The sequence below is a fragment of the Gopherus evgoodei genome, chromosome 1, assembly GCF_007399415.2.
Source record: "Gopherus evgoodei ecotype Sinaloan lineage chromosome 1, rGopEvg1_v1.p, whole genome shotgun sequence".
NCBI lineage: Eukaryota > Metazoa > Chordata > Testudines > Testudinidae > Gopherus > Gopherus evgoodei.
Window position 1 is genome coordinate 36,408,377 of NC_044322.1, and position 19,406 is coordinate 36,427,782.

At 43.2% G+C, this 19,406-nt stretch overlaps 1 protein-coding gene across 2 annotated transcripts in view; it reads right to left on the reverse strand.

Moving 5' to 3' along the window:
• LOC115650957 (gap junction beta-6 protein-like) overlaps positions 1 to 19,406 on the reverse strand; it is a 63,936-nt gene that overhangs the window by 22,720 nt on the left and 21,810 nt on the right. Inside the window, exon 1 of one of the 2 annotated variants that reach the window (XM_030561687.1) lies at positions 1,312 to 1,390. The exons of the other annotated variant lie outside the window; for it this stretch is intronic. The gene's annotated coding sequence lies outside the window, so the exon portion shown is untranslated. Of the gene's footprint in view, positions 1 to 1,311; positions 1,391 to 19,406 lie in introns of those variants that run through there. 2 annotated transcript variants of the gene reach the window in all.

Below are 19,406 nucleotides of genomic sequence, written 5' to 3' on the forward strand. Positions count from 1 at the left end.
AAGTTTACCTCAGACTTCCTGTGCAGAAGCAGGAAAAGAATGCAGGTGCCCTAGTTCCCATTCCCAAGCCCTAACCATAAGCCTATCCTTTCTCTCAGGAATTAATTTAACATTTAATCTACAGACAATATGTCCCTTCAAATGCAGCACTAGAGTATTTCATTTTCCCTGGGTTAAGGTTAGCAGTGAGGGAAAGAAAGTTAAGAGCAAGAGGAGCAATACAAAAATAGATACTACAGCAGGGCACCCTTTCAAGCAATCAATTTACCAAACCTGTCATGCAAGTAAATTAAAAACCAGTCTTTTTACAAAACTCAGCCAGACACTTCACCCTATTTACCCTGTCCTTTGGATGCTGAGTGCATTACAAATCTTGTCCAATCTAAGGAAAACCCCGTGTGCATTCATGGGCAAGTAAGACGGTCTTGTTGACAGAGGCTGAAGCCTTTTAAACTAGTTAAAAGCTGTTCAATATCATGTAAGTAACAAATAGAATTAATTTATAAAAAAAAAAAATGCTCCAACTCTGGATGAATGGGGTGCACGGGTAAACCCTCCTGGAATACAATAGGGACCATCACTAGAAGAAGAATGCTTGAGATTCCTGAGAGTCCAACAACCCCTTATCTCTAAGGTTATCCAGAAAAGAAGATGGAAATAGCCGGGCCACGTGTAAAAGATGAACCCAGAGCGACAGTCATGGGGCAGCTGAAGGAACACACAGAATGGCCTGACAGACAGGACCCCTTCACTGAACAGGACTTAAAGAGGGGAAACTTATGGGATGTAACACAGAGTGCACCCGGGGAGAGGCAGGGATGAGGAGCCTTGCACGGAGGATTCAGATTCAGGATCCACGTAGCTATGAATCAAAGAACAGGTTCTAGGAGCCACCGAATGAGCCAGTTTCATAACACAGCGCCTTTCCACGGGTCACAGGGTTAGCTCTGGCCTCAGTGACCCGATCCTGCCAGCCCTCCCCCGCCTCAGTCTTTCCTAATTTCTCGGGGGGGGGGCGTCAGGATCGGGCCCTAACCCCTGGCCCCAGGGGGGTAGCTCGCGCCTGTTCCTCCCCCCCCCCGCGGTCCCTGGGAGAGGCCAGTGAGGGTGCGAGGGAATCAGAGCTTGCCCCGGCACACACAGCCCCAGCGCCCCCCGCCTCGCCCCTGCCCCTCACAGCTACGAGAGACGCCCCCAGCGCAGGGCTGGCCCCGGAGCCCGGCTCCCTGGCGCTGGAAGCGGGCGCCCAGACAGCGCCGCAGGGGCTTCCCCCGCCCGGCCGCCCTGCAGGGAGAGCGGCGCCGAGCTCACCTGTCTCAGCCGCGCGCGCAGGTCGGAGCCCCTGTTGCGCGCTGGGCGCCGGACACCGTGGGCAGGCGGGACGCCCGGGGCAGGAGTAGGCGGCGCGAGCCCGCTGCGCGCTGTGCTCGCTCTGCCTGCGGGTGTCGGTGTCTGAGTCCCGCGGAGCTTCCAAGGTCCTGCCCGCTCCCCGGCCGGCAGCTGCTTTTAACCCGCCCCATGCCCGCCTCCTCCCCTGAGCGCCTCAGCCCGGGGCCGGGGGCGGGCGGAGAGGACAGCCCCGATCCCAGGAGCGAGCCCGGCTGAGGCGCTGCCCCCGCCCTCATCTGCTCCTTCTGGCCTGGCTCCAGCTTTGCCCGCCGCACCGCCCTCAGCCCAGGCACCCGCGGGAAAGCTACGGCCAATGGGCCCCCGCATGGGAGTCGGGCATCTCCCGCATCCCCCAGGGGGCTGCGTGTCAGGAGAGGAAGGGTCACATCTCCCCCCTACTGCCTCCTCCCCCCACTCGCCACAGCCAGGTCAAATCTGCAGGCCCTGCTGGCCACCCCAGCGGATTTGCAGCGAAGACACAGCCCTACTGAACAAGCAGTCCTGGGCCCCTGGCCCACTGGTTTCAGTGTAATGGGGGCTGTCCAACGCGGGGAGGGACAGGATAGGGGGCTAAAGTCAGGGGAACTTTCCGTCCCTGTCTAGGAGTCGGGTTATTTTTCAGGTTAATTCTATCACTTCCTATTTGGCAGGTTTGATATCACCACTCGCCACAGAGGGCAAAACCTTGGAAATGCTGCAGCCCTTTCTGGGAGTTGCCACTCCAAATTCAAACTCCCTGCATCAGGAAAAGAGTGGATTAGCCATTTGCTCCTTTCACCATAGGTTAAGCAATGACTGCTGCACCTCACTGGGCTCTCTTCCTGCCAGGACAGTGTCTAGCATTGCAGTCTGGATTAAGTCAACTAAGGCTGAACTGGGGATGCTCAAAACTCAAAGTACAGAAGGCAGGAAGTGCAGGTAGATGGCCCAGTCCTCAAGTCCTTACTAGAGTTAATGGGAGTTTTAACTGAGTACTAAACTCTCCTCTCAGGATGAACACCAATCAAAATTTCTCTTCTACTTTCTTCATTGGGGTTGCCTTGGTATAACAGGAAAATCTGGCGTTGGGCTAAGGAATTCTGGTTTGAACTATCAAATCCCCCAAAGTGGATTTGCTACTGAAATTACTTTTTCTTTTATCTTAAATTACTGGGATTGAATTCCTCTTCCTCCAAATCTAAATATTGAAATTGGCAATTTTCTCAGCAAAAGGGATCCAGTCTTTCTCCCAATGAAGCCAATAGGGATTTTGCCACTTGCAAATGGGAGAAAGCTCAGTCCTTGGTTTATGAGGTTTTAGTTTGCTTTGGATGGGAAATGTATTGGGACTGTGAGGTTTACTGTGAAAGAAACTGAGATGTTATAGAAATAAATTGAGAAATTAAATTTTTCATCCAGTGCAGAAACATCAAAGCAAGGCTATGGCTAACCCAGTTTTCAGTTCTCATCAAATTCCTGATGAAACATTTTATTTTTTCATATCTATCGGAAACAAAATTCCCTGTCTTTGTACCTTGCACTTTTAGTTCTCTGTCAGACACCACATATGCTTCATGCAATGGTTTCAAACCCTTTCCTCTTCCAAACAACATGCACAATTGGATCTGTGCTGCGGCTAGCACAGTTCCCCCCGGCTTTAGATGAAGGATGTGTTTGTACTTGCCAGGAATACCAGCATAAGGGCCCAGATGATAACACCATCTAGCTAAATTCCTCTGCCCTTCATTTACAAGAATAACAAATAATCCCAGATAAATGTTCTACAGCAGCTAATAGATGATAGCCAATATCAATCCACCAAGGAAAAAGAGGTGGGAATGCCTAGAATGAGCAATTTAGTCATATACTAGGATAATTCTAAATTGTTATCTGTTGACGTCAATAGAGAATTTGCCATTCACTCTAGTGGGGTCAGGATCATGCCCCCAGTTTTGTGACAGCAAACTGAACTAGACAAGAAGTAAATACCTGGGACCCGATCCTTCTCCTAAACTCATGGAGAGTTCTATGTGCCTGGAGGGCCTGCAGGATCAGTCCCATACAATTCAAGCATATGTCACAAAAGACTGTATTTTCTTTAGCCATGAACTTCTCATGCTGTAGCAACACGTCCTTGCTTTGGAAGAGAGGAACCCATTTCCTAATGTAAAAAAGGTTAAAATGAAATCTGGAGCTTTCTTTACTTGCAGTATGGGTCATTGTGCAAATCACACCCTAGTCTCATGAACAGATCATGGCAATTTACACTAGTTCACTAATTCCACTCTGTCATCATTAGAAAGGGAAGGGTAACAACCTTCCTGTAGACAATACTATAAAATCCCTCCTGGCCAGAAGCACCAAAATCCTTTTACCTATAAAAGGTTAAGAAGTTCAGTTAACCTGGCTGACACCTGACCCAAAGGACCAATAAGGGGACAAGATAATTTCAAATCTTGGGAGGGTGGGGGGGCAGTTACAAAATTAAGTCTACCTAAGTTATGTTGACATACAGTCATGGTAGTAATTAAATCAGTTTTACATGTCCACATTCTGTTCCTTGTGTTGGTAGTGCACATCCTCACCAGGTGCACTTGCACTGATTTAACTGCCCACGCGGGACATTGTGAGATGGCAGCAACAGTGGATGTAAGTAGGGTGACCAGATAGCAAAAATTGGGACAGGGGCTGATGGGTAATAGGCATCTATATAAGACAAAGCCCTAAATACTGGGACTGTCCCTAAAAAGTCAGGACATCAGGTCACCCTAGATGTAAGCAATGCAGTGTCTACACTGACACTGCATCAACCTAACTACATCAACTAAAGCACTATGCCTCTCATGGAGGTGGAGTTACATAAGTTGGTGTAATGAGTTACATTGGTGGGAGCTACATTTTAGTGTAGATGCTTACAGAGCTAGGTCAATGTAAGTAGCCTTACGTCAACCTAACTCTGTAGTATAGACAGCTGTTCCTTGTTGAGACAACATATTGTGTTTTCACTGCAAGATAGGCTAGATGAAGTCAAACACGGGTGGGGATATAGAGTTGATCTCACCTAGCTACCTTGTAGTAAAAATGACAGTGCCTTGTCTTCACTAGAATTTTACAGCTACTTAGCTTTAATTATCTCACAGTAAACACATTTTTTTTTGTCAGTGAAGACAAAGCCTTTAGTTGTATTCTAGGCTCAAAAAGTGACCAAGTGTTAGAGGTGCATCTGGGAAGCACTATGCATAGGGTGGGTGCAGGGCTGTAATTCTCCACTGCCTAGCACTTTTTGTCATCATTTATGTATGTCTACAAACTGCCTAGTGGGTGTAAAATGCTACCATTCTAATTTTGCAGTTATATAAATGATTATTCAGGGTGCATTTTGCCCAGACCTGAGGACGAGCTCTGTGTAAGCTAGACAGCTTATCTCTCTCACCAACAGAAGCATCTACAGAAGTTGATCCAATAAAAGCTATTACCTCACCCATCTTGTCTCTGTAATATGCAGAGTGCATGACAGTTAAGAACTAGACTAAAGGAGGACTGTGTAGTCGTCAGAAAATCTAACTCCAGCAAGTAGAAAGTTAACATAGAATTGCTGTGGAGTTAGGTCTCAAATGCATACTTTTCTCCGAGAGACAAGGTGGGTGAGGGGATATCTTTTGACATGGCTAAAACTATACTTTCCTCTGACACATTTTATTAGGGGCCCCAAAGCTTTCATGTGGAGTTAATGCTATAAGCTAACTGTTGAGTACAACACTATTAATATTGTCTGTTATATAGAAAAATAACTCACCAATGTAACTGTTTAATTTTAGTTAGCAGCAGGAGGTCTTTTCTGCACAAGTATAATCTGATGGACTAGCTGGAAGGGTCTGGCATACAATGCTCACTGGGCTCTTCACACACACTCAGCAAATCACATTAAAGTGCTAGGCCCAAAAATGACACCCAAAGAGTCACTTCCTTTTCAGTATAATTACTTTAATGACAACATGCAGTATCATAAAGCTCTCCTATGTAATGCACTATTAAAAGTCACCTGTTTATTACTCATTGCAGCTCAGACATCTTAATAGTTTACATGTAATTCAAGCATCTATATTAAAATGAGTGCCCAATTTTTCTCAGCTGAAATAGCCTCCCAGGCAATACGCCTGGAGGATTAGGATTGCACCCAATTAGAATAAAATTGAGCAGATTCCAGTCACTCTTACCTTAGACATGGGATTGTTCCCTCACTGCTCCACCTATGACTGTGGTCAAATTGTAGAATTCCACAGTCTACACAAACACCATGCCTACACTAAGAAAAAAGGTGTATTTTTGACACCTAACACATTACAGTTCTAGTGCAGATAGGGCAATTGTAGGTAAATTCAGAAGGAGTTTAAAGTTTATTTTGACCAGCTAACTCTACTGATATATTTAAAGCGATACAACTTTTAAGCACAAAGTAGAGAAAAGAGGATTAGTAGACATGAAAAAAATGGAATTTGTTGACGGGAGGACTACGTTAAGAGGACAGGCACCCTCAAGAATAATCTCAACTGGGCCCTCTGGGATAATGAGAAAATTCATTTTGAACTCTGGTCATGACCAACATATCCAAAGATATTTTTTACACAAGAGTGACACCTAAACATTCGCTTCCCTCTCAATATAGTCACCTTAATAAGAGCTTGCAGTATGATAAACATTCCTTGTGTAATGCACAATTAAAAATCACTTGTTTGTTAATTACTGAGATTCACCTACTGTGACAGGTAGCTCTTAGTAACAAGTGATGAGAATGTGGACAGGGGTTAGGATTGGCATACTGTACCTGTCTGCAGATTTGGGAAGAGGTAGTCAGACAACAGAAACCCACAGACCCAAGTTGCTTTTTATCTACAGTCACCAAGTTACTCTTGATACTTACAGACACCAGGCAATTAAAAAACAGTTTTAGTTGGCACCTAAGTAACTTGCTGTTTAATTAGCAAGATGTACAGGTTTTTCAATGAGTTGTCTTCATGATAACTACTATAATCTGATGTTGCTAGTTCTTGGAATGACCATCTCACTACCAGCTCAGTCTGCTCCAGATGTTTACTTCTTTTCTCCCACAATCTTACAATTAACCCTCTCCTCATAAACAGTAAACCCATGCTCCCCACACATTGAACACTGGCCAGGTAAACATAGAATCATAGATTATTAGGGTTGGAAGGGATCTCAGGAGATCATCTAGTCCAACCCCCTGCTCAAAGCAGGACCAATCCCCAAATGGTCCCCTCAAGGATTGAACTCACAATCCTGGGTTTAGTAGGCCAATGCTCAAACCACTGAGCTATCCCTCCCAAAGTAGGATGTCCTTCTACATTAGGTGGTGCTCTCTCCTTAATGCTGTGGCTATAGAATTTAAGTTGGTTCTGTAAGCAGAGTCAGGATAAGCTCTACCCTGACATCTGGTGGAAAGAAGTTCAGAGAGTGTATTTGCATAGGTACGCCCACCCTATCCCAGACTCCCAAGCTGTGGGATTGCTTGGTGACAAATTGCTCACCCTCAGTTGGGTAGTACTGGCTAGACATGGGACATGGGTTCCAAAACCCAGTGAACTGAGAGAGGCTGGGGACAGGTATCTATGCCTGGTGGTGCAGTCTCCTTGTGGAGCTAGAAGCACCAGTTGCACCTCCTCCTCTCTTCACTGTGGAATGTCAGAGTTGGTTTTTTTATTCTCTCAAGACTCTAAATACAGGTTACTGAGCTGAACGCCCTTTGGGCTAATGGTGCACTAGCACTGGGGCTCCCCCACTAAGAGCTGAGATCACTAAGAGTTGAAATGACTGAGCTGAGAGCACTGAGCATTGTGCTAACTAGTGGGGGAGCCTGAAGATATGCTGTGGAACAGAGCAGCTGGTGGAGTGGAGCAGTTGCGGGGATGGCTGGAGCGGATCACGGGACAGCTGGTGGCAGCAGAGCGGAGTAGCTGTGGGACGGGTGGCGTGGCCCACAGAGTGAGCAGAGCTGAGCAGTTTTGCAGAGCAGCTCATGGAGCAGAGCAGCTGGTGGAGCAGAGCAGTTTCTGAGGACGGCTGGAGGAGCAGAGTGGAGCAGCTGGTAAAGCAGAGCAGTTCGTGGAGAAGGCGGAAGCAGAACCCATGGAGAGGCAGGGCAGTTGGCCCTGGACCACGTAAGGTGCCCCTTTCTACCCAGGCTGGGGGGGGGGACCTCTACAGATAGACTCTCGAACTCTGGGGTGGCATTGACCAGAGACTTTTGGGTTGTTGGACTTTGGGGTCAATGGACTTAAAACCCTAAGCGGAAAAAGGACAGTGGCAAACGTACTTGGAGGTGGGTTTTTGTTTATGGTTTGTGTTATAACCCTGTTTGTGGTGTTTCTCCAATGGGATGCCACATTGATTCCTTCCTTTATTAAAAAAGATTTTGCTACACTCAGACTCCGTGCTTGCGAGAGGGGAAGTATTGCCTCCTAGAGGCGCCCAGGGGGGTGTGGTATGTGAGTGTCCCAGGTCACTGGGTGGGGGCTCGAGCCGGTTATGCATTGTGTTACTGAAACGGAACCCCTGGATACTGAACCCGGCCCTTGTTGCTGCCAACTAGAGGGGCAGAAGGGTTACAGTTCTAATTTAAACTTACATACCAGGAAATGAATAAAACTTATATTGCTTAAAATAGTCCAAATTTACACTGCTTTCTTTAAGGATCTTAAATACATTGGTAAAGATAATTCCTACTTCTTTTGCCTCGTCTGCCTAACTAACTGTTATAGCTATTTCTTTCTTATCTGTATTACTGATATCTGTAGCATACCCTACTCGGGTATCTATTTTGATTTTGCTGTGTTTTACACCGTTCTATCCTGATCATCCTGGCTTCTGCTACCTTCTGTTGTTTTTCATTCAAGGTACCTCATATCTCTTCATGTCATTAATCCCAGTTTAATATTACTTTGAACCAAATTCTGCTACCCTTACGCATGTTAAGAAGTACCTTACTTGTCAAATACTTCCACTGACTTCAGATGGGACTACTCACTGTGAAATTTCCTACTCAATGGGAGTAAGGGTGGCAGAATCTGGCCATGTGTGGGAAGTGCAAGAAACTAATTTCTTACTTTCCCTTGGTTGATTGATTTTCTGCTAGCTTCTTTCGCCAGTGTTTCTAGTCTTGCTTCCACATTGATTTTAAATACTCAGATCTGGGGACTGCACAATCTATCTGTCCTTCTTATACCATGCCTGTCACCATGGTGTCTGAGCCTTTCAGTCTCTTAGGCCACTTGCTATGACTGATAGCTCTGGATACCAATTGTCAGCCTGCTCTGAAGGGTAGGACTTCTTCCCAGCTGCAACTCCACCCTCAGATAGGCTGGTGATCTTATGATGCTGTTTACCAGTTTGGAAGGCTGATAGACCCTTCCGAAACTAGTGAGGGAGGAGAGTTTATTATAAATTATTTCTTCAGACCTACTGCCAGTCTGGAACACCCTTCTCCTTTCCATGAGGAAATGAGGAGCAGTTGGAGCTGTCATCACTAATACAAGGTTGTCTCTGTGATATTTTGAACGAAGCAGCCAGCTGTAGCATTCATTCCTTTACTCTGTGGCAGCAAGCCAGTCTTCAAATGTACCCATGGAGGCAGGCTCCAAGCTACTGTAATTGGTTAATTGTTTCCCACTTTGATTTAACTGAGACATTGTTACCTGATTTAGCTGACAGATGGCTGCCTCACTGGACTGACTAGACTGTCACTTTAATTCACCATTCCCCTCCAAATTTGTTGCTAATCACTGCCCCACCATGTTTCTAACATTCCTATCTTAGGCCACGTCCGGACTAGGGTATTAAAATCGATTTTAGATACGCAACTTCAGCTACGTGAATAACGTAGCTGAAGTCGAATTTCTAAAATCGAGGTACTCACCCGTCCAGACGGCGCGGCATCGATGTCCGCGGCTCTCCATGTCGATTCCGGAACTCCGTTCAGGTTGATGGAGTTCCGGAATCGATGTAAGCGCGCTCGGGGATCGATACATCGCGTCCAGACTAGACGCGATATATCGATCCCCGAGCAATCGATTTTAACCCGCCGATGCCGCGGGTTAGTCTGGATGTGGGCCTAGTGTCTCTCCTCTATTATCCTGCTCCCTTCCCTTATCTCCCTCTATTCCACCAATATTCTCTGCTCTCTTCATGCTGCACTGCTTTGCCTCAACAGCTCTCTCCCCACCCCATCCTTCAAGTACTCAGCACATCTCTGCCTCTGTCTCATACTTGCCTAGATCCAATCCTGCCTCTTCCCATAGCTCTCTCCATTTTCTGCCATGGCCCACAGTAATTGGTCACATCAGCTTCCTTCCTTTCTGCTGTGCACTCTAGAACTCCCACTCCATCTTCAGCAAGCTGTCTTACAGTTCATTCCCTCCCATGTTGAAACCTAGCTCTCCCCTCTGCTTTGGCGGCTGCTCTCTGCTAGTGGTCTCCCCTCCTCTCTCACCCTGCAGCAGCACCAGCCTGGTGCTTTCCTGTCTCTCCCATTTCCAACACTTCTCTGCAGCCTCTCTTTTGCCTCCTTCAAAGCACCCTCCATCCAGCTTTTCTCTCCCCTTTCCCACTGCATAGCTGTTAGCTACTATTCTCCAGGCTCCTCTTCTGATTTCAGCTCCCAGCTCTTCTTTCCTCCTTTCGCTCCACTCTCATTCTTTGGGATTTCAGCTTCCATGTTAAAGATCCCTCCAACTCTGCTGCCTGCCATTTTTTCTCCCCAACTTACCCATTCAACCTGCAGCTCTGAAACAGCTCCCCAACCAAGTCCATGCTTGGGCTTCTGACCTTTAGTTCACTCCCCAAAATGCTCTCTGGATGACCCTTCCCGCACTGAATTTCCACTCTTTGGCCATTCCTTATCTCCCTCTGTGTTACATACTCTCCTCTTCCACCTTCCTCCCACCCTCATCTCATCTCCTACTTTTGTGATCTCCAAGACACAACATCTCTGACCACCCTGATTCTCTACACCTTCTACCTTTCTCACTACTGTCCCTCTCCTGTGCTGAGTCCATGGCCTCTGATTACAGCTTGATCCTCTTTCTCTTCTCCACTTGAACTCCTTTTCTTCTCCATTCTCTTAAGCCATATCTAAACTGTAAATAAATGTATGTTGTTACAACAAGATACTTAACATGTTGTAAAGTCTGTCCTCTATGTAGCTGGTCAAGATGAATTCTAGGCTCCATTCTATGGCTCACTTCAACCAACTGCATCAAGAAAAAAACAAACATCTTTCCCTGTCTACACTATTATTCTACAATGTGCTAGCAATCACTAGTTATGTCTGTGTAAAACCACATTATTTATCCTAGTGTGGACATGTTCCAACAATCCTATTGTTCCAACAATCCTGGTTCACACTTTGTAGCCTCCTTTTGCTTCATGTTGCTGAGCAACTCTGGAGAAAGTCCGAGAGGCATTGGGACTTCTTGTAGTGAAAGTCTATTCTTACACAGACACCTATATTGCTCAGAAGGTAGGCTGGTGATTGTCTTCTGTGACCCCTGGAGCTCTTTGAGAGTGTGTGGCTTCATTCCCAATTGACTCTCCTTCATCTTTGATTCTCTTAATGCCACTTCCCCCAGTGGTCTCTTTCTGCACAGGATCTTAATTTTTTTCAAAAAGAAAATTGACTAGCTGCCATCTGCTTTCATCTCCACCTTCCTCTCACTTATTCCTTCCTCTACTCTATTCTACCACAGCTTCTGATTTGGAAGAACTCTTCCACCTGCTACACAGCCTCAACTCCTCATCTTCCCCACACCTGCCTCTCACATCTTTACCCACTCCCTTTCATCTGGCTCCTTCCCCACAGTCTTCAAACATACCATTGTTTCCCATCCTCATTAGCTAATGACAGTACATGGTCCTTATTCCTTTTATAATAACACTTTTTGTATGCATAAGCAGTTATCTTCCCTCCTTGCTGTCTTAATTTCTGTTACACTGAGCATGCCCTGTCTTAGTCTTTCCTAAATCAGGATTTCCTAAATCTTTCCAATGTGGGACTTGTACTCCTAAGTCATTTAGGCACTTTTGAAAATCTCACGCACAGACCTCATTTTTGCCAAAGCTTTTATAATTCTTTTTTTCTCCTCTGAATTCTCTCCAATTTGTCTCTCTTTTTAAAAAATGTGGGGCCTGAACCTGAACACAGTTCTGTAATGGAGGCCTCTCTGATGGTGAGTAAAGCAGAATAATGAACCTGTTTACACCTAATTAATACAACCTATTATGCCAGCTGCCTGTTTGTGACAGCATCAGTGTACTGACTCCACCTTGTTGTTTGTCATCCATTCTGACACCCAGTCTCTTTCTCATAGTCAGGCTCTGCCTTGACAGTATTTCCCCATTCTCAGGCATTGCATAATATTCATGCCTATGTGTAGCACTTTGCATTTATCTTTATGGAACCTCCCATTATTGATTTCAGCCCATTTCTTCAATTTATTGGGATCATATGTTAGTCCTGTCCTTTGCAATCCCTCTCACTTCAGTAGTGTTCACAGATATAGGACATGATCCTTCACTCATTGAAGGCAAACATTCATAGACTTTTGTGGGAACAAGATTGGGGCCCATATTCTTCACTCCATTCTCCAAGATACAATGAAAATAGTGATTAATGCTGGTTCTAGAACTAGCCACTGCTAGACATGACTTGATTTCTTCTCCCAGTTTGATGTTGTAGCATTTACGTAGTGGTTGCCATTAAAAAGTCTCCATTTGCCAACCGTTACAGCATTGTTACATCTAAGACAGGGGTTCTCAATAGATTGCTTTGTTGACACCTCCTGTCCTAGGTTTGACTGTGTAGACAAGCTCCCTTCACACTTACATAACATCTCTGTTTTAGGCAACAACAGCAATTGCTCCCACAGATAAGAAACACTGGAAAACTATTTATGACCTGCTAGCTCTATTGAGTGCAATAGGTGTTTTGATGTTTTTTTAACATGTTAATGACACAGATCACTTTTGTTGTTCAACTCCTCCTCCCCATGCTCCAGAAACTAGCATGGTACATGGATCACAGTGTGGGAACCTCTCATCTAAGGCCCTTATAGCTTTACTTGCTCAACTACCACATAAATCTGTGAAAGACAAGGTGGGTAAAGTAATATCTTTTATTGGACTAACTTCTGTTGGTGAAAGAGACAAGCTTTCACGCTAAATAGAGCTTTTTCTTTCTTTTTTTTTTAGGTATAAGCCCCACTTCACACCACTGTAATGCCTCTATATTAATGGTTTTCTCTAGTGTAATTAAATCAATTTAATTATACCAGTGCAGATATTCCTAATATAGACAATACCACAGAAAGGTAGAATAAAAACGGCTAAATTAGGGAGCCTGTTACTCGATAACGTTATAACAGTTGATCTTGCCAATGTAGATAGGATCATACTATATTATAATCATACTAATAAATTGTGTTTCAACTCTGAACATGATTAAGGTAAGACCAACTCATTTTATATCAAAGTTGGAGTCAATGTTCTAAAACATGATCCATCAATCCAATAGCTTTGTCAATGCAGATAGGTCCTTACAATTGTATGTGTTCCCTGATTGTTAAAACGATATTACAGAATTGAACTATGCTGCATTCAGGCAATGTTCTACCTTTATTTACTTGTTCATGAAGTTCTATGAAAAGTAAAGTATGACTCTTCTGTTTTGCATATTTATGAATTTCGCTTATAAGGTTTTGAATGCAAGGTTTAAAAATACAACAAGCTAGAAAGTTAATTTGTTTTGGGACAATGAAGATGTTTGAAGTGTACCCAAACATATTAATTTAATTTTAAGAAATTAATTAAACCTGAAGATATGTTGTTTTAGCATAAACAAATTCCACGAAGGAAGAAATGACAATTTTTACCTCAACTTAGGGGCCAGAGGATTATTATTAATACAAAAATGTAATAGGCCAGACTCTCACCTAATTTAAATTGGCATGGTTCCACTGAGTTCAATGGAGCTTTGCTGATTTTCATGAGATGAGGATCTAAACTGGCATACTCAGTGCTAGTGACCTAACACTCAGTTGTGTATTGGCCTAGGTTCAAGGGAGAAGAAGTCCCTGATCAAAATTTAGTGTGTTTGGACACCTCTTGAAATGATGTCATTGTTGTATACAAGATTTAGAACCCAGATGTTCAAAAGGTAATTAAGTAGCTAACTCCATTGAAATCAATGGGAGTTACATGCCTAAATACCTTTGAGGAGCAAGGCCTAGGACCCTATGTAAAGGAGGAGTCCCATTCCCTTTAATGTGCACATAGTGCATAGTGGGGCCTCTTGGCACTCAAATGAAGGGGTGCTCTACCATTAGTGGCAGAATCCAGCCGGGAATCTTGCCATGTAGCAATCGGTTGTACCCACATTTCTCGACAAACCTGTGCCATGGGTTTATCCAGGACATAGCATCTGATATATGTGAAGGGGGCAAAGAGCTTATAGAAGTTGCAGTAGAGGTTCTACTGAACCCATTTCCAAAGAGGGTGCCAAGTTCTAGTGCCAACACTCCAGCTGCTGAACACAAAAGTGGCCTTAGCCAGGAGCCAAGCAACATAAATGCCAAGTAGCTCAGCACTCAGCTGGAAGTTGGCACCCAGGGAGACAGTCCTCCTTGCCCACTCCTAGAAATGGCCCTGGCTGCACATGTAAGGGAGGACCTCCACTTTCAGTCCCAAACCCCATCTGCGGCCCACAAACCACTCAGTGCCAGCTGGCAATAGGCTTGCCAGAATATCCTGATATGTGCATTCTGCTTCCCCAAAAATATCATGTGAGGTCTTCAACAAACACCAGGGTCACACTGGTCATTAACATGGTTGTGAAATGTATGTACAGATACTATGTAAGGAGTTATGTATAAAATGAAAATATGATCATAAAGTCTGTATCAAGGCAGAGCTGATAAACAGGTTTCTGACAGACAAAAGATGTTTATTCATCTGTCTTTCTCAATTTGCATGCAATCAAGCATTATATGCCATTTACATACAAAGTCAACAGGGGGATGTGAAATCAACAGAGAGGCAGCACACTGGAGAATAAGCTCTGGGAGGTTATCTTGGCTCAGAGGTACAGACAATGAAGTTTGGGGAAGGAGAACGCAAGGATACACCGGTTTATCCTGCAGCTAGGAAGTAACTGAGCAGTGTGATTACACTGATGAAAATAAGCTCATAACTTGTCCTGATTGGAAACTCTGCGAAGGACATTTGCATGAGATAAACTTCTTTAGACAGAAGGTTAGTCTGTTAAAATCATAACAATTTCTAGAGACTAAACTTATTTTATATGTAACACTTCTGTTTCTATTATCCCTTCTCACTATACCTTGAATCTTTGATAATAAGTGTATTGCTATTTTCACTATAAATATATCTCAGTGCTCTGGTATTATACAAGGTGCTGATCCTGAGTTGAATCATTGTACATTGTTCCTTTCTGGATAGAAGACCTGTTATTACTGTGAGTGTTCAGTCAATAAGGACCTGGACTCCACAGGGGTACATTTCAAAGGGGGTCAGGTCCTGGGGCACACCTATTGTTAACCTGCAAGGCAAAGTACGGGCTGGCATAGCCCAGAGGAGATTGTTTGGGTGGTTGACAAGCTAGTGATGTCAGGGATCTAGCACCCATCTAAGCACAAGTAATTCTGCCTCTCGCTGGAAACAAGAAGTAGGGGGTACAGAAGGTGATTCACAGTCCTGGGTACCCCAAGAAGCATCACACCATCACAGTGATCTAATGGTGGTGCTCACCAGCAGACAGTGGCGGTGGCCATATGTAGATCTTATTTACTGAGCTACCCTCCAGTGCTTATCTTGTATTCTGTGCCAGTGTCAGAAGGATAAACTTCATGCTCTTCAATGTATTTTTCCACACACTTCCAATAGGTCTGAATCAGACAATATGGATAGTAAATAAATGAAAAAAATCAACCTATACTCCATCATTTTAAACTGTAAAACCTAGTTATGGCTATAGTACATCAGAACAGTGTCCTTGGAAAATTTAACATTGTAGAGATCCTCATCCACTGAACAAGGATCTAGTGTAGTGATACTCAGACATCACCGGTTCAGGAGCCAAATTAGCGATCAACATTACCTAAAAGAACCACAGTAGTGTGAATTCATTGTTTCATTTACTATAGTACTATATATTCATATTCAAACAGTATGATGGGGAAATATTTAATTTTATATATTATTCTCACAGCAAATAGGTTAATAACTTAGTGCAAGTTGATACCTTAATTGGGTTAATACCAGTAAAAGCATCCTGATTAGTTAATAACTTTAATATCATGTGCTGCAAAGAGCTGCATGAGAGACATTAAAGAGCCACTTGCAGCTCATGACTCTCAGCCTGAGTATCACTGATCTAGTGCAATACAGATACATTTCAAAAACACTAATAATACAGATTGATGTCTGTGATGTTGCACCCCATGAGACTTTATGGAAATATGCTTATGAATGTATGTATGACATAACTGGAATATGTTTTAAATAGCCTTAGTAAGGCATTTGGTCAGCTTGGGACTTCAGTGATCTACCTGGTTTGATCCAGACCCACTAGGCTGCTGCAAACTCAGACCTACGTCTGAACCATGTCCCCAAACAGCTTAAAGCAGCTTAAGAAGTGTTCCTCTCTTTAACACTCAGATACTCAACTCCTAATGGGGTCCAAACCCCAAATAAAGCTTATGCAGGGTAAACTCATAAATTGTTCACCCTTTATAACATTGATAGAGAGAGATGCAAAGCTATTTGCCCTCCCCAGGTATTAATACATACTCTGGGTTAATTAATAAGTAAAAAGTGATTCTATTAAATATAAAAAGTAGGATTTAAGTGGCTCCAAGTAATAGCAGACAGAACAAAGTGAATTACCAAGAAAAATAAAATAAAACACGCAAGTCTGTGCCTAATACAGTAAGAGAACTGAATACACATAAAACCTCACCCTCAGAGGTGTTCCAGTAAGCTTCCTTTTACAGACTAGTCTCCTTCTAGTCTGGGTCCAGCAATCACTCACACTGCCTGTAGTTACTGTCTTTTGTTCCAGTTTCTCTCAAGTATCCTTTGAGGTGGAGAGGCTATGTCTTGAGCCAGCTGAAGACAAAATGGAGGGGTCTCCCAGGGGTTTAAATAGACTTTGTCTTGTGGGTGGACACCCCTTCCTCCTCCTGTGTAGAATTCCAGTTATAAGATGGAGTTTTGGAGTCACATGGGCAAGTCACATGTCCATGCATGACTCAGAAATTACAGGTAGCAGCCATGGTTCACATGCTATCTTGAACATCCTCATGTAGACTTCTTCTGTGGATTGGAGCCTTCCAAGATCCATTGTCTGTTAAGTGCTTCTTGACTGGGCACTTAACTTGCAAATGCTTTCTAAGGAAGCTGACCAAATGCCTTACTAAGGCTATTTAAAATCAAACAAGTATACAGCCAATATTCATAACTTTGAATACAACGACACATGCATACAAATAGGGTGAATATATTCAGTAGATCAGAACCTTTACATAGATATGTTACATGGCATATGTAGCACAAAACACATTGCAGTTATGTCATATATGCATTCATAAGCATATTTCCATAAAGTCTTATGGGGTGCAACATCACAATGTCAATGTGAAAAGTCCCATTGACTGCAATGGTTCAGGATCAATTGTTCTCTCTGAGTACATGGTAGATTTTTGTTGTTAGGGAATGATTATGAAGATTTTAAAAACCTGTTCCTTACAGGTAGAAAAGTAGTGTCTAGTTCCCTGTCACTTTTCAAACCTGGACGACAGCTGTAGCACTATCAGCTTTTATTTCTCCAGTCCTAGGTTTTTCTTGGGATCTTATCAATAGACACCTCTGTTGTCCAGATAACCTACTTTGCAAATTACCAATCTCTAAACACAACTCATTCAAGAAGGCTTTTTCAACGAGGTTTGCCCTTAGCTTTGGGATATTTTAAGAGTTGAGCAGTATTGAGCAGTATTTTTAAATAAGAGTGTCTCATAATTTTTATGAGGTTTTACAGTATTTAGAGCTTTTCTGCCGAAGCATCACATTCAGATGTATCACGACTGGGTGATAATTCATGTTTTGAGGCTTAACACTGGAAATCCATGTATCAAAGGGAGAATAGTCCCATAACTTTCTAAAGCACCACTATTGATATTGTTCAAACTGCGAAAATTTAACCTGGGGAATCTCCCTGTTTTCACTCTCTAAGTCTTGTCTTAGGATCAAAAGCAGAGATACCTCAAAGGGGTACTGTATTGGACTCTGAGTAACATGCTAATTGTTAATTAACTTACACAACAGTTTGAAAATGCCAAATGCTACAAATGTTATTATTAACAACATAAACAAGCTTGACAGAATTAGATTTTTATTTAATTTATTTTTGACAAATAATGTCAATGTTTATTTGTAAGGTTTATTTTTAGCTATTTAAATTTTCACCGTTGTGCAAAATTATGGCTTTTAAGCATTTTTATTTCTATTTTTCTCAGTTTAAATGTTCACAGTTGTAGGAAATTGTTGGGGGGGGTCAGACAATTATTTAATGACAGAAGATATTGAGATTCAGAAGTGAAAGCTTTATAACCACTAATACACAAATTATCAACTTTACATGTCAACATATACAAACTAAACAGCCTTAAATCAAACTCTACATTATCTAGCAGCATTTTTGTTACTTTGTCTGTCTGTAAATTTCAATTATTATCAGCGGAAACATTTTTTGTCAGATTGTGTGTGTACAGTGAAATCAATGTTTATTGACATTTACCAATAAAAATCTAATCCTTTCAAAGCTAAGCTGTAACTGGGGAAGCCTGATTCCGCCTATGCATGTGCACTATACCAGGAGTTCTCAACCTTTTTCTTTCTGAGGCCCTCCCAACATGCTATAAAAACTCCATGGCCCACCTGTGCCACAACAATGGGTTTTCTGCATATAAAAGCCAGGGCCGATGTTAGGGGGTAGCAAGCAGGGCAATTGCCTGGGGCCCCATATCACAGGGACTCCCGCAAAGCTAAGTTGCTCAGGACCCCAGGGTTCAGCCTATCTAACACTGGCCCTGCTTGGTGGCCCCCTGAAACCTGCTTGCAGACTCCCAGGGGGCCCCGGACCCCTGGTTGAGAACCACTGCACTATACCACTTTCAGATGTTACCAGAGTATGTTTATTATCTGAAACTTTTCCCATAATTAGTGCTGGGAAACACCCACTCTGAATCTATCCAGGAGTGATTCAATACCCCCCCATTTGGAATACATTTGCTATACTCTATTGAAACGGAAGGATTTTTTTCTGGGCAATTTAAGCCTTCCGGGTTAAATATTACTTTAAGTATGTTTGCTTCATTGTCCACCACAGCACTCAAAGGTAGTTTGCTGTTGGGATCATGGGGACCACAGAACTAAAAAGAAAATGTTACTTTGTACTAACAGTCACAGGACCTGATCGTACAACCCTTCCACACGTGCATAGTCCTGACTAGTGCAAATAAGGGTTGTGGGATCAGGCCTATAACTAGTGACCCACATACAAGAGCACTTTTAAAAGAAACAAATGTTATAATAACAAAATAAGGATAAAAGCTGTACATCACACACATGCACGTGCACAGAGTCAAAGGGCCAAATACTCCTCTCGCTTACAGTGGGTTAAACCTGGAGTAACTCAATATCCATTTTGTTACGCTAGATTTACCTTGATCTAAGCCAGAGCAGAATTTGCCCCAAGAACTTTAAACATTTCTATCTGCTAAAAATAAGACAGCTCTGGTAGAGGAGTTTGCTCAAGGACACATAGCCTATCTGTATAGGAAGTATCTGTTGTCTTCACTGGTTCAGTCAGGTGCAGTTACCATCAGCCTTTTCAAAACTGAAGTGAATGCTTAGCTCTATGAGTTAGCGAAACTATTTATAGCTTTATTTTGAAC